Source organism: Silene latifolia, chromosome 9 (genome assembly GCF_048544455.1).
Source record: "Silene latifolia isolate original U9 population chromosome 9, ASM4854445v1, whole genome shotgun sequence".
NCBI classification, from domain to species: domain Eukaryota; kingdom Viridiplantae; phylum Streptophyta; class Magnoliopsida; order Caryophyllales; family Caryophyllaceae; genus Silene; species Silene latifolia.
Window position 1 is genome coordinate 41,659,366 of NC_133534.1, and position 10,980 is coordinate 41,670,345.

Genomic DNA, 10,980 nt, shown 5'->3' on the forward strand with positions numbered 1-10,980 from the left:
AAATCTACTTTGATTTCTGTTCTTAGGCCGCATTCACAAGGGCCCGAGGTTGATTCTCTACCTTTTATCGTTTCTCTTGTATTTTGTTTTATGACTATAATTCACATGTAAATTTGCGTTATAATCCTTAAAATTTAAGGGAATTTTACGGATATTTCCCTACAGATGCATGTGGTAATAGTTGATAATTGAAAAGGGTATATGATGAAATTTGTAAGTGTGGTGATTTGAGAAATGGTGGAGGTGACGGGTTTGTGAATGTTTGTTATGTTGGGATTAGAATATGCATGAATCGTATGTTGGTATGGTTATAACGTGGCATTTAAGTCCTTGATGTTATGTGTTTGTTGCGGGAATAGTGAGCATGATAGAGAACTTTATACTGTATACCCGTCTATTTTGTGACTCGGCCGAGCAGGGCAGGTCCTCGACCGAGTAGGGAGCACTCGGCCGAGTAACCAAGCACTCGACCGAGTATTGATTGGCAGTGAGTAGCAGTGGCTACTGTATGTGATAACTCGACCGAGTAAGTAAGTATACTCGACCGAGTAGAGTCTACTCGGCCGAGTGTTGTTTTACTCGACCGAGTGTTGTTTTTGAGTTTTTGACGTTCGCTTCTAGAGTCGAATACTCAACCGAGTATCTATGATACTCGACCGAGTAGTCGTTACTCGACCGAGTATGGTTGTATACTCGGCCGAGTGTTCTTTTGGCGGAAGGTTGTTACGTTTTGAGTCGTAGGCTTTTGTGTTTACGTTTCCTTGTTTCTTGTCAGCTCAATATGCCGCCCAAAAGAACTCCCGCGCAGATCCAAGCTTCGGAGATGACTCTTGATGAGGTTGCTCGTATGATTGAGCAACAAGAGGCTCTCCTTGAAGCTCTCAAAAATGTGGGAAAGGGGAACGAGAAGTCGATGGATGCTACTCAGCTCAGCATCATCATTGCTCGCTTCAACCCTCCCACATATGATGGGGTAGATGAACCAACGCTACTCGAGAAGTGGCACCGTGAGATTGAAGCTCTCATGGAAATGGTTAAGTGCCCCGAAGACATGATCGTCGAGCAGGTAGTATACTATCTAAGAGGTGAGGCTGCAGTTTGGTGGCAAAACGTCAAGGAAGATGCTAGAGCTTTTTACCAGGCGGAAGGAGCTATTCCTTGGTCTGGGTTGAAGAGTGCTATGAGGGAGCAGTTCGTGCCGGAGCATATCCGACACAAGATGAGATCCGACTTTGATTCCTTCACCATGACAGATGAGATGACAGTCACTGACTACTATCATCGGTTCCTGGAGTTATCTCATTATGTTGAGGACATGCAGCTAGGACAGAGAGGTTTGGCTCTCCATTTTGAGAGGGTTTTATCTGCTAAGATTGTGAGTCGTATGCTAGCCGGGGTTGCTACTGACCTCAAGGAAGTGTATCTGAGAGCGGGTCAAGCTGAGAGAATGGTAGATCTCTCAAGAGAGATCGATGAGAGGACTGCCGCGGAAAAGAGGAAGGCTGACAGTGGAAGCAACAGTCAGTCGACCAACAAGAAGGGAAACTTCAAACATGCTAAGGCTTTTTCTGGTGGAGCTAGTTTTTCGGGGGGATCTCGCGGCTGGGGAAAGAATGGAGGTCGGAGTGTGAGTGACAACTCTAACCTTACATGCTTCAACTGTGGTGGGATAGGCCACAAAAGACGGGAATGCACGAGCTACAAGCCCGGCACTGGTTCAGGAGCTCGGTCAGGGAATTTTTCTCAGGGGCCGACTCAGAGTTTTGCTATTAACCGACCGGGAGGTTCATGGGGCAATAGAGGTGGACAGGGCAACCAGGGCGGTTACAACCGCAGTGGTGGTGGATCATATCAGCGCCAAAACAACCGCACCACTCAGGATTCAGCAGTCAAGCCAAGTACCTCCAATGCTTCAGTTCAGGGTGGAGGACAGAAAAACAGTGGGAAGCTTTTCTTGATGGACAAGCAGGAAGCACAGGATGATGCTCATGTAGTTACCAGTACCTTTCTTGTTCATAACGTACCATCCTTTGTTTTGTTTGATTCAGGGGCTACACACTCTTTTGTGTCTAAAAGTCATGCTGTGTCTATGGGTTTGGGAAGGTTTGAGGTTGTAAAAGATGATGTGTTCATACCTTCGGAGGAGTCTATGTCGTGTCTCAAGTTGTATAAGGGAGTATCCATGGTAGTTGGAGGGGTAGATTTACCAGTAGACCTGTTAGAGTTTCCCATGGATGGGTTCGAGGTGATTGTCGGGATGGATTAGCTGGGTAGGTATGATGCCAGGATAGATTGTCGGCAAAAGAGGGTGTCCTTAAAGGGGCCCAAGGGTATTAGGGTGTCCTATAGAGGGTTTGTGGTAAAGCCTAAGTGTAGGTTCATAGCTGTGATGACTTTAAAGTCATGTTTGAGGAAGAAGTGTCCCTTGATTCTCTGTCATGTGAGAGACCACCGAGTAGAGCCACCGACAGCTTCTGAGATATCTGTGGTGAGAGAGTTCGAAGATGTTTTTCCTGAGGAGATACCGAGTTTGCCTCCCAAGAGGGATGTTGATTTCAGCGTGGAGCTTAAGCCGGGAACGGGTCCTATATTTAAAGCACCTTACCGTATGGCACCTAAAGAGTTGGCAGAGTTGAAAAAGCAGATACATGAGTTGTTAGGCAAGGGTTACATCAGGCCTAGTGTGTCACCGTGGGGAGCTCCAGTTCTTTTTGTAAAGAAGAAAGATGGGAGTATGAGACTGTGCATTGATTACAGAGAGCTCAATCGTGTCACAGTGAAGAACAAGTATCCATTGGCGAGGATTGATGACTTGTTTGATCAGCTGAGTAGAGCAGGTGTGTTTTCCAAGATTGATCTTAGGTCGGGATATCACCAGCTGAGGATAGCAGATGAGGATATTCCTAAGACAGCGTTCCGATCTCGATATGGTCATTACGAGTATGTGGTGATGCCGTTTGGGTTGACCAATGTGCCAGCAGCTTTTATGGATTTGATGAATCGGATCTTTACACCGTTCTTGAATAGGTTTGTGGTTGTTTTCATCGACGATATCTTAGTCTATTCTAAGACTAAGGAAGAGCATGAGGAGCACTTGAGGATAGTCTTGCAGACCTTGAGAGAGAATCAGCTTTATGCCAAGCTATCTAAGTGCAAATTCTGGTTAGAAGAAGTGGCTTTTCTAGGCCATGTGATATCTAAGAAGGGAGTATCTGTGGATCCTAGTAAGATTGAGGCCGTAACCAAGTGGGAATCGCCGAAGAATGTTGCTGAGATTCGGAGTTTCTTAGGCCTTGCTGGCTACTACAGGAGATTTGTGAAAGATTTCTCTACCATAGCGCGGCCTATGACATCTTTGATGAGGAAGGAAGTCAGATTTGTTTGGGATGAGAGTTGTGAGACGGCGTTTCAGACCTTAAAGGAACGCTTGACCACAGCTCCTATCCTAGCCTTGCCAGAGGGATGTGAGAACTTTGAGGTATATACTGATTTTTCAAAGAATGGTCTTGGTTGTGTTTTGATGCAGGAAGGGAAAGTCATAGCTTATGCTTCGAGGCAGCTGAAGCAATATGAGGAGAACTACCCTACTCATGATCTGGAGCTGGGTGCAGTTGTGTTCGCTCTTAAGATTTGGAGGCACTACCTTTATGGAGAAACTTTTAAGGTGTTCTCTGATCATAAGAGTCTAAAATATATCTACACTCAGAAGGAGCTTAACATGCGACAGAGACGGTGGATGGAGCTGATCGGAGATTATGATATGGAGATCATCTATCACGAGGGTAAGGCTAACGTTGTTGCAGATGCACTGAGTAGGAAGAGCGTTCATTCGCTATGTACAGCTATGTCCTTGCTGAAGTTGAGGGATTAGATGTCTAGGTTGGGAATCTTTATGATTCGAGAGGGGGATACCATCGGGGATTTGACGATCGAGCCAGAGTTGTATGAGAACATCAAGAGTAAGCAAGAGCTTGATCCTAAGATTCAGGAGTGGAAGTCAAGGGTAGAGAGTGGAACGGTTTCCAGGTTTTCTATCCATACAGATGGGAGTGTTCGTTTTGATGGGAGATGGTGTGTTCCTGAGGATGCAGGGTTGCGAAGAGTGATCTTGACGGAGGCTCATTGCACTCCCTATTCAGTTCACCCGGGTGGTGACAAGCTTTATAAAGACCTTAAGAAGACCTTTTGGTGGCCAAACATGAAGAGAGATGTAGCTGAGTTTGTAGCTAGATGTTTGACCTGTCAAAGGGTCAAGGGTGAACAAAGGAGACCACAAGGTAAGATTCAGTCTTTGGAAGTACCCGATTGGAAGTGGGAGTCGATCTCCATGGACTTCATTGTGGGGTTGCCTAGGTCACAGCAAGGTAACAACATGATTTGGGTGATTGTTGATCGGTTAACCAAGTCAACCCATTTCGTTCCCATGAAAGATACTTGGTCTAAGATGCACGGTGGCATTGGGTTACGGGAGGCATGTGGTTCGGTTACATGGTATACCTAAAGATATCGTTTCAGATCGTGATGCGAGGTTCATATCCAAGTTTTGGCAAGAAGCGCAAGAGTTGATGGGTACAACTTTGAAGATGAGTACGACCTTTCATCCGCAACCGATGGTCGTGGTAACGGACCATCAAGACCTTAGAGGACATGTTGAGGGCATGTGTTATGGAGTTTGGGGGCAGTTGGGAAGATAGGCTTGATCTGATCGAGTTTTCATACAATAACAGTTATCATACAAGCATCGGGATGGCACCTTTTGAAGCTTTGTATGGCCGGAAATGCCGAAGTCCAATTTATTGGGATGATAGTTCTGAGACGGTGGTTTTAGGGCCACAGCTGGTACAAGATATTGTTGAGCAAGTCCATTAATTCGGCAAAAGATGAGAGCGGCTCAAGATCGTCGAAGAGCTATGCCGACTTACACCGCAGAGGACATTCGTTTGCGGTAGGTGACAAGGTCCTTTTGAAAGTGTCACCTATGCGAGGTGTTATGAGATTTGGGGAAAAGGGTAAGCTAAGCCAAAAGTTTATAGGTCCTTATGAGATTTTGGACCGTGTTGGCGAGGTAGCTTACAGGTTAGCGTTACCACCAGCTTTGGATAGGGTGCACAATGTTTTTCATGTATCTCAACTTCGGAAGTATGTGAGCGATCCGTCGCATATCCTTGAAATGGAGAACATCGAGCTTGATGAATCCTTGTCCTACGCCGAGATTCCTAAGGAGATTCTTGATCGCAAGGTTCGTAAGACCCGGAATGGTGAGACGGTCTTACTCAAGGTCCTTTGGTCTAATCATAATGTGGAGGAAGCTACATGGGAACCCGAGGAAGCTATGCGAGAACGTTTTCCTAACCTTTTTGATCAGGTATGTTTGGTTACGGGGACGTAACCGTTGTCTTTTTAGGGGGGTAGGAGATGGTCGCGGTCGTGTTTTGGCTTGTTTTATTGTTTTGCTCTGAGTCGTGGTAGTGAATTTTATGGTGACTTGTGTAGTTCTTTGGTGTTGTTATATGTGGTTAGTATAGTCTTGTTGCGTTGTGTTGTGCTTTGTTTTAGAGTGGAGTGTGAACTTCGGGACGAAGTTCTTTTTAAGGGGGGAAGACTGTAATACTACGGATTTTCTTGGGTGACTACTCGACCGAGTAGAGCATACTCGGCCAAGTAGTGCTGTTGTTGTGAGTTGTTTTGGTTCTGCCGATGAATACTCGGCCGAGTATAGTGAATACTCGACCGAGTAGCGGATACTCGGCCGAGTATAACTTTACTCGACCGAGTATTCAGTCTAGCGAGTGTTATTTTGACGGTTTGATTAGGGAGTGTTTAATATTATTTTATATCCCGCGTCAGTTTTTAAAACATCATTTCAACTTCATCATTTCTACGTTAACCCTAATCTCTCCTTTATCACTCCCTAATCATCCCATAGCCTTGTTGTTTGTGAAATCTTCGGAGTTCTTGCGTATAATTCCTCATCCTACTGTTGGTAAGTTTTACTTCTATGTTATTCGTATTCGTTGGGGTTACTGTACATTTACGGAATTGGGAATATGGAGGTTGTGCAATGTGTAATTGTGTTATATGAATATGGTATAGGACAAGACTTCGTAGAGGAGCCTTTCTGATTGTTCGAGTTCATTCCACTGTTGATTGCTAAGGTAGGGTTTCCCTACTCAGTTTACTGTTCTTTGTAAGACATGTTTGTTGTGATTATTGTTATCTGTTGATCATCGGAGTATGGAGATTATTGTGACGATGTTGGTGTGAGGGTATTGAGACGGCTGTGATGTCATGTGATTGTGATTGTGGTGGAGTCACTTGCAGGAGTGGCTTCACACCCTAGTTCGCCCTCCGTGGAACCCGCCACGGGAGGGGATGTGCACATTAAGGGACAGGGATTGTTGTCGCTCGTTGAGGAGCTGGACTAGGTGGGATCGGCTGCGGTCACCCACTGGCGGCGAGGATTACCTATTGTGATGGGTAATCTGGCAAGGCTACACACTTCGGTGTGTAGTCGGTTACTGTGTGAGAATGGTTGATTGGGAATTGGTGATGATCAGTTGATTACTTCGTTTGTTTGTCTTAATATTTGAGTAATACTGACCCCGTTGTTGTTTATGGAATCTGCGGTGATCCATTCGGGGATGGTGAGCAGGCTTGACAGGTATTGCTAGTGTGAGCTTGGGGACAGTCATAGGAGTATTGTCATCACCAGTCATAGCATCACCGTCTGAGTCTTAGTTTGATTTCTTTTATTGTCAGACATCGGAGATGTATTTTGTTAAATCAGTATTTGGATTTGGATGATGTAAACTTTATACCTTGCAGTACTTTAATAAATGTGCTCAGTTCAGACGCTTTTGATATGTACTAACCTCGGGCAACCGAGATGGTAACACACTTTCATGGTAGGGTGGTCCTGGTAAGGCACCTTGGTATGAGGGGGTGTTACAAAGTGGTATCAGAGCCGAAGATTCCGACACCTAAACAAATGAATTTAATGAACCTAGGGAGTCTAACTAAAATGAACCCGGGGAGAGTTGTTTGGAGCTACCTCAAAGACTCGGGAGACGTCCCGGAGTCGCAAATTGGCCCTCATTAACTCGAGCCGGTAACATGGGGAAGTGTGATGAGAGTTAGGTTTGGTATGTACATGTATGTGAAGATGCATGTGGTAATAGTTGATAATTGAAAAGGGTATATGATGAAATTTGTAAGTGTGGTGATTTGGGAAATGGTGGAGGTGACGGGTTTGTGAATGTTTGTTATGTTGGGATTAGAATATGCATGAATCGTATGTTGGTATGGTTATAACGTGGCATTTAAGTCCTTGATGTTATGTGTTTGTTGCGGGAATAGTGAGCATGATAGAGAACTTTATACTGTATACCCGTCTATTTTGTGACTCGGCCGAGCAGGGCAGGTCCTCGACCGAGTAGGGAGCACTCGGCCGAGTAACCAAGCACTCGACCGAGTATTGATTGGCAGTGAGTAGCAGTGGCTACTGTATGTGATAACTCGACCGAGTAAGTAAGTATACTCGACCGAGTAGAGACTCTACTCGGCCGAGTGTTGTTTTACTCGACCGAGTGTTGTTTTTGAGTTTTTGACGTTCGCTTCTGGAGTCGAATACTCAACCAAATATCTATGATACTCGACTGAGTAGTCGTTACTCGATCGAGTATGGTTGTATACTCGGCCGAGTGTTCTTTTGGCGGAAGGTTGTTACGTTTTGAGTCGTAGGCTTTTGTGTTTACGTTTCCTTGTTTCTTGTCACCAATATGCCGCCCAAAAGAACTCCCCGCAGATCCAAGCTTCGGAGATGACTCTTGATGAGGTTGCTCGCATGATTGAGCAACAAGAGGCTCTCCTTGAAGCTCTCAAAAATGTGGGAAAGGGGAACGAGAAGTCGATGGATGCTACTCAGCTCAGCATCATCATTGCTCGCTTCAACCCTCCCACATATGATGGGGTAGATGAACCAAAGCTACTCGAGAAGTGGCACCGTGAGATTGAAGCTCTCATGGAAATGGTTAAGTGCCCCGAAGACATGATCGTCGAGCAGGTAGTATACTATCTAAGAGGTGAGGCTGCAGTTTGGTGGCAAAACGTCAAGGAAGATGCTAGAGCTTTTTACCAGGCGGAAGGAGCTATTCCTTGTGTCCAGGTTGAAGAGTGCTATGAGGGAGCAAGCGATTCGTGCTCGAGCATATCCGACACAAGATGAGATCCGACTTTGATTCCTTCACCATGACAGATGAGATGACAGTCACTGACTACTATCATCGGTTCCTGGAGTTATCTCATTATGTTGAGGACATGCAGCTAGGACAGAGAGGTTTGGCTCTCCGTTTTGAGAGGGGTTTATCTGCTAAGATTGTGAGTCGTATGCCAGCCGGGGTTGCTACTAACCTCAAGGAAGTGTATCTGAGAGCGGGTCAAGCTGAGAGAATGGTATATCTCTCAAGAGAGATCGATGAGAGGACTGCCGCGGAAAAGAGGAAGGCTGACAGTGGAAGCAACAGTCAGTCGACCAACAAGAAGGGGAACTTCAAACATGCTAAGGCTTTTTCTGGTGGAGCTGGTTTTTCGGGGGGATCTCGCGGCTGGGGAAAGAATGGAGGTCGGAGTGTGAGTGACAACTCTAACCTTACATGCTTCAACTGTGGTGGGATAGGCCACAAAAGACGGGAATGCACGAGCTACAAGCCCGGCAGACTGGTTCGGGAGCTCGGTCGGGAATTTTTCTCGGGGGCCGACTCGAGTTTTGCTATTAACCGACCGGGAGGTTCATGGGGCAATAGAGGTGGACGGGGCAAACCGGGCGGTTACAACCGCAAAGTGGTGGTGGATCATATCGGCGCCAAAACAACAAAGCACCACTCGGGATTCGAAGTCAAGCCAAGTACCTCCAATGCTTCAGTTCAGGGTGGAGGACAGAAAAACAGTGGGAAGCTTTTCTTGATGGACAAGCAGGAAGCACAGGATGATGCTCATGTAGTTACCGGTACCTTTCTTGTTCATAACGTACCATCCTTTGTTTTGTTTGATTCAGGGGCTACACACTCTTTTGTGTCTAAAAGTCATCTTTGTGTCTATGGGTTTGGGAAGGTTTGAGGTTGTAAAAGATGATGTGTTCATACCTTCGGGGGAGTCTATGTCGTGTCTCAAGTTGTATAAGGGAGTATCCATGGTAGTTGGAGGGGTAGATTTACCAGTAGACCTGTTAGAGTTTCCCATGGATGGGTTCGAGGTGATTGTCGGGATGGATTAGCTGGGTAGGTATGATGCCAGGATAGATTGTCGGCAAAAGAGGGTGTCCTTAAAGGGGCCCAAGGGTATTAGGGTGTCCTATAGAGGGTTTGTGGTAAAGCCTAAGTGTAGGTTCATAGCTGTGATGACTTTAAAGTCATGTTTGAGGAAGAAGTGTCCCTTGATTCTCTGTCATGTGAGAGACCACCGAGTAGAGCCACCGACAGCTTCTGAGATATCTGTGGTGAGAGAGTTCGAAGATGTTTTTCCTGAGGAGATACCGAGTTTGCCTCCCAAGAGGGATGTTGATTTCAGCGTGGAGCTTAAGCCGGGAACGGGTCCTATATTTAAAGCACCTTACCGTATGGCACCTAAAGAGTTGGCAGAGTTGAAAAAGCAGATACATGAGTTGTTAGGCAAGGGTTACATCAGGCCTAGTGTGTCACCGTGGGGAGCTCCAGTTCTTTTTGTAAAGAAGAAAGATGGGAGTATGAGACTGTGCATTGATTACAGAGAGCTCAATCGTGTCACAGTGAAGAACAAGTATCCATTGGCGAGGATTGATGACTTGTTTGATCAGCTGAGTCGAGCAGGTGTGTTTTCCAAGATTGATCTTAGGTCGGGATATCACCAGCTGAGGATAGCAGATGAGGATATTCCTAAGACAGCGTTCCGATCTCGATATGGTCATTACGAGTATGTGGTGATGCCGTTTGGGTTGACCAATGTGCCAGCAGCTTTTATGGATTTGATGAATCGGATCTTTACACCGTTCTTGGATAGGTTTATGGTTGTTTTCATCGACGATATCTTAGTCTATTCTAAGACTAAGGAAGAGCATGAGGAGCACTTGAGGATAGTCTTGCAGACCTTGAGAGAGAATCAGCTTTATGCCAAGCTATCTAAGTGCGAATTCTGGTTAGAAGAAGTGGCTTTTCTAGGCCATGTGATATCTAAGAAGGGAGTATCTGTGGATCCTAGTAAGATTGAGGCCGTAACCAAGTGGGAATCGCCGAAGAATGTTGCTGAGATTCGGAGTTTCTTAGGCCTTGCTGGCTACTACAGGAGATTTGTGAAAGATTTCTCTACCATAGCGCGGTCTATGACATCTTTGATGAGGAAGGAAGTCAGATTTGTTTGGGATGAGAGTTGTGAGACGGCGTTTCAGACCTTAAAGGAACGCTTGACCACAGCTCCTATCCTAGCCTTGCCAGAGGGATGTGAGAACTTTGAGGTATATACCGATTTTTCAAAGAATGGTCTTGGTTGTGTTTTGATGCAGGAAGGGAAAGTCATAGCTTATGCTTCGAGGCAGCTGAAGCAATATGAGGAGAACTACCCTACTCATGATCTTGAGCTGGGTGCAGTTGTGTTCGCTCTTAAGATTTGGAGGCACTACCTTTATGGAGAAACTTTTAAGGTGTTCTCTGATCATAAGAGTCTAAAATATATCTACACTCAGAAGGAGCTTAACATGCGACAGAGACGGTGGATGGAGCTGATCGGAGATTATGATATGGAGATCATCTATCACGAGGGTAAGGCTAACGTTGTTGCAGATGCACTGAGTAGGAAGAGCGTTCATTCGCTATGTACAGCTATGTCCTTGCTGAAGTTGAGGGATTAGATGTCTAGGTTGGGAATCTTTATGATTCGAGAGGGGGATACCATCGGGGATTTGACGATCGAGCCAGAGTTGTATGAGAACATCAAGAGTAAGCAAGAGCTTGA